We start from the raw sequence: 5,358 nt of genomic DNA, 5'->3' as shown, positions 1-5,358 counted from the left end.
CGGAGTGCGGGATGATGCGGGGCGATGCGGCGCGGCGTGCACGCGGGCATGCCCCTGGGATGCCCACTGCCTACCCAGTGCACGCAGCCTCCCATGGGCATGCTGCCAAGGCCAGGGCATGCAGCAGGCAAGGCCAAGGCAGCCCCCATGGGCAGGCAGCCAAGGCCAGGGCGTGCAGCAGGCAAGGCCAACGCAGCCCCCCATAGGCACGCAGCCAAGGCCAGGGCGTGCAGCAGGCAAGGCCAAGGCAGCCCCCACGAGGAGGGTTCTAAATCCATGCAGAAGGAAATTAATCGTTTGAAGAGAAAGTTACGTCGTGCTAAACGTAGGTTTTCACCGTCCTCATCTAATCCTTCCTCAGAGGAGGATAGGGGAGATGGCTACAGCTCGAGGTCGCGCTCCCCCACCAGTGCAACGTCCTCCGGTGAAGAGGACGACCAGCCAACTCGCAGACGTAAGAAGCTTCATTCTAGGGGCTTAGGCAACGATGCTATGAGTAGGGCGTTGCACCAACTCTCCAAATCTCCATTCACACGGAGGATTGAGAAAGGAAGGCTTCCCAGGAAGTTTACCCGGCCCCTTTTACCATCTGATGGCCGGACTGATCCGGTGGAGCACGTGAGTCACTTTAACCAGAGGATGGTGGTGCACTCTCACAACAAGACCCTGATGTGTAAAGTTTTCCCCTCTAGCCTGGGACCTGTTGCTATGAGGTGGTTTAACGGCCTTAAATCGGGGTCTGTAGGTTCGTTTGGGGAGCTTACTAGAGCATTCGCTTCGCGTTTCATTACGTGTAGCAGAGTCCCTCGGCCATTAGACTCGCTGTTATCCATGACCATGAGGGAGAGGGAGACGTTGAAAGCATACTCCGACCGTTATTGGGAGATGTTTAATGAAATAGATGGTGACTTTGATGAGGTGGCGCTTAATACCTTCAAGGTAGGCCTTCCTACTGATCACGACCTGAGAAAGTCTTTGACTAAAAAGTCCGTCCGCAGTGTACGTCGCCTCATGGACCGTATTGACGAGTATAAGAGAGTGGAGGAAGACCAATAGCAAGGAAAGGGTAAGGAGAAGGTTATCCCGCAGGAGAGAAGGGATTTCAGGTCGGACAGGTACCACAATAACAGGCCGAGGAGAGATTACGTTGGGCAGTCCGCCTCGGCAGCGCCTCAGGCCGTGAACACTGTGTTCCGAGAACCAGTACATCAGCTGGCGGAGAAAGTTCGTAAGGAACCCTTCTTCAAATGGCCGATAAGATGGCGGGAGACCTGCGAAGAGGAATCGAACCTCTTTTGCCGGTACCATCGGGATGTGGGCCACCTTCGAGAAGCTGCTCAGGACCACTTTGGAACCACTTGCCGGGCCGGCTTGTCGGAGAAGCGAAGCGGCACATGTGCTAACCCGGCGGGCGGGGCAGTCGATCTGGTTCAAACAATCAGAGGAATAATTCACCTCGGCCGGCTTTAGGAACAATTAATGTTATTTTTGCTGCACCTGGCAGGACCGGTTCGGCTCCCACTAGGGTGATGGCAGTTTCCCATTCCCAGGCCGAGGATACAGGCTGCAGGCCGAAGAGGTTGAAGCTCAATTTGCCCGTCTTGGGATTTTCTAAGGAGGATAAAGTAGGGACTATCCAACCCCATGACGATGCTCTTGTAGTTACGCTTAGGATTGGGAACTATGATGTGAGGAGGGTGTTGATAGATCAGGGCAGCGGTGCAGATATCATGAACCCTGATCTATTTAAGGGGCTGAGGTTGAAGTTGGAGGATCTCACCCCTTACGACTCGCCGTTGATAAGTTTTGAGGGGAATGCCGTTATACCGAAGGGACAGATTAGTTTGCTCGTTCAAACCGGCTCAGAAACGGTTGAAGTGGACTTCATCGTGGTTGACGCGTACTCTCCATACACGGCCATCCTCGCTAGGCCTTGGCTGCACGCTCTGGGAGCTGTCTCCTCTACTTTGCATGTTAAAGTTAAATTCCCCTCGGGGAATATGTTGAGGAAGTTCTCGGCGGCCAATCGGTGGCCGAGCAATGCATATCGAGCTGCCGGATGTGCATCGAGACGAAGCGGGAGTCTTCGGCTTTAATCACCAAGGACTTATAGCGCTTAACGGCTCTGGTTCATACGGGATGGTGACAGGAGAGGAGACACATTGTGAGGAGTTAGAGAAGTTTCCAATAGCCGATAACCCAGAGAGGTTCTTCCAAGTCGGCATACTTTTGCCACACCAAGAGAAGATCGAATTGTTAGAATTTCTGAAGGACAATATTGACGTTTTTGCATGGGATCCTTACGAAGCCCCGGGCGTCGATCCGAACTTCATTTGTCATCACTTAAATATCAACCCAGCCATGGTTCCGAGAAGGCAGCCACCTCGGCGTTCTTCCAGAGAACATTCTGAGGCTGTGAAGGAAGAGGTGCTTAAACTCAAAAGGGCTGGGGCTATCAAAGAAGTTTTCTACCCCGAATGGTTGGCCCATACAGTCGTTGTTAAAAAGAAGAATGGAACGTGGAGGGTCTGGTGTTGGACTTGTTCTAATGTCTCCTGAAGGGATTGTCTTTGAAAAATCTTTAAGATTGGCCTTCTCGGCTACTAACAATGAGGCCGAGTATGAAACAGTCTTGGTAGGCATGCAGATGGTACGTAGGATGGGTGGAAAGGAAATCCATGTGTTCTCGGACTCTCAACTGGTGGTGGTCGGCCGGGTCACGGGGACCATGGAGGCTAGAGATCCAAGGATGCAGAATATTTGGCCCAGTCAAGCGTCGGCGGTGAATTTGACTCCTTCGTCTTAACTCATATCTCTCGGAGCGGAAACACCCATGCAGACTCCTTAGCCACGCTGGCAACGTCTTCGGCTCAAGGTTTACCTAGGGTTATCCTCGTTGAGGATTTGCTAGAACCCTCTCTTATCGTTGTTAACGCGCCTCGCATTCATTTGATAAGGCCTGGTCCTAGCTGGATGGACTCGGTCGTGTCTTTTCTTAAGAATGACATCCTTCCCGAGGACAAATCTGAAGTGGATAAGATACGTCGAAAGGCGCCACGCTTCGTTGTCCGAGAATCGAAATCGTATAAACGATCCTTTTCGGGGCCGTACTTGCTTGTGTGTGCACCACGACTCAACGGAAGGGCTCCCTGGGCAGCCGCATGAAGGGATTTGTGGCAGCCACATTGGGGAAAGATCCTTGGCCCATAGAGCTCGACTCAAGGTTATTGGTGGCCTAATATGCAAAGAGAGGCTCGGGACTATGCCGAAATGTGATCAATGCCAGAGGTTCGCCCCTAATATCCATCAACCTGGTGGGGTTCTTAACCCTCTCTCCAGTCCTTAGCCCTTTGCCCAATGGGGATTGGATATAGTGGGGCCGTTTCCGAGAGCTGCAAGAAACAAAAGATGGCTTCTTGTGGGAACAGATTATTTCACCAAATGGGTTGAGGCCGAGCCCTTAGCAAATATCAGAGATATTGATTCCAAGAAGTTTTTCTGGAAAAATATTGTCACTAGATTCGGTATACCACACACACTTATCTCCGACAATGGCGTTCAATTTGACAGCAAGGCCTTTAGGCAATATTGTGGCGACATGGGTATCATAAACAGATACTCCACCCCAGCTTATCCTCAGGGAAATGGGCAAGCCGAGGCCGTTAACAAGGTCATAGTTAGTGGGCTTAAGAAAAGGTTGGACGATGCGAAAGGCAGATGGGTAGAAGAGCTCCCTCATGTTCTATGGACGTATCGGACCATACCGCGCAGGTCCACGGGAGAAACGCCATTCTCTATGACTTATGGAGCCGAGGCGGTGATACCTCTGGAATCTGGTTTTCCCACCCTGAAGACGAGCTTTTTTAGCCCGGAGAATAACAATGGACTCCTGGAGAAAGGTCTTGATTTACTCGAGGAACGACGCGAGGCAGCTATGGTCCAAATGGCTTATTATCAACAGAAGTTAAAACGGGGATATGATGCCCACGTGAAGCTAAGACCACTTGCACCTGGTGATCTTGTACTAAGGAAAGTTGTAGGCACTTCTAAGAACCCAGCTTGGGGTAAGCTAGGACCCAACTGGGAAGGCCCCTATCGCATTATTTCAGTAGCAGGCATAGGGTCATATCGGCTAGCTGACCTAGATGAAAGAATTGTACCACGCCCATGGAATGTAAATAATCTTAGAAGGTATTATTATTAATAAAATGTGCCTTTGTCAGTTAACATTTCAAAGTTATGAGTATCTCTGACGCTTGCAGTTACTGTTCTTAAGAATCAAACAGAAACTTGGTTAAGTGCAGTCCTCGGACCACAAACCTTGTGGAAATTGACGTCTTGTCATTTGTTAAACAGAACCTTAGTTATGCCGGGTCCTCGGACCTCCTACTTTGGGGAAATTAACATTTGAAGCTATTGTTCTTAAGAATCAAACAGAAACTTGGTTAAGTGTAGTCCTCGGACCACAAACCTTGTGGAAATTGATGTCTTGTCATTTGTTAAACAGAACCTTAGTTATGCCGGGTCCTCGGACCTCCTACTTTGGGGAAATTAACATTTGAAGCTATTGTTCTTAAGAATCAAATAGAAACTTGGTTAAGTGTAGTCTTCGGACCACAAACCTTGTGGAAATTGATGTCTTGTCATTTGTTAAACAGAACTTTAGTTATGTCAGGTCCTTGGACCTCCTACTTTGGGGAAATTAACATTTGAAGCTATTGTTTTTAAGAATCAAACAGAAACTTGGTTAAGTGTAGTCCTCGGACCACAAACCTTGTGGAAATTGATGTCTTGTCATTTGTTAAACAGAACCTTAGTTATGCCGGGTCCTCGGACCTCCTACTTTGGGAAAATTAACATTTGAAGCTATTGTTCTTAAGAATCAAACAGAAACTTGGTTAAGTGTAGTCCTCGGACCACAAACCTTGTGGAAATTGATGTCTTGTCATTTGTTAAACAGAACCTTAGTTATGTCGGGTCCTCGGACCTCCTACTTTGGGGAAATTAACATTTGAAGCTATTGTTCTTAAGAATCAAACAGAAACTTGGTTAAGTGTAGTCCTCGGACCACAAACCTTGTGGAAATTGATGTCTTGTCATTTGTTAAACAGAACCTTAGTTATGCCGGGTCCTCGGACCTCCTACTTTGGGGAAATTAACATTTGAAGCTATTGTTTTTAAGAATCAAACAGAAACTTGGTTAAGTGTAGTCCTCGGACCACAAACCTTGTGGAAATTGATATCTTGTCATTTGTTAAACAGAACCTTAGTTATGCCGGGTCCTCGAACCTCCTACTTTGGGGAAATTAACATTTGAAGCTATTGTTCTTAAGAATTAAACAGAAACTTGGTTAAGTG

The sequence above is a fragment of the Castanea sativa genome, chromosome 5 (assembly GCF_040712315.1).
Source record: "Castanea sativa cultivar Marrone di Chiusa Pesio chromosome 5, ASM4071231v1".
NCBI classification, from domain to species: domain Eukaryota; kingdom Viridiplantae; phylum Streptophyta; class Magnoliopsida; order Fagales; family Fagaceae; genus Castanea; species Castanea sativa.
This window is presented reverse-complemented; position numbering follows the sequence as displayed.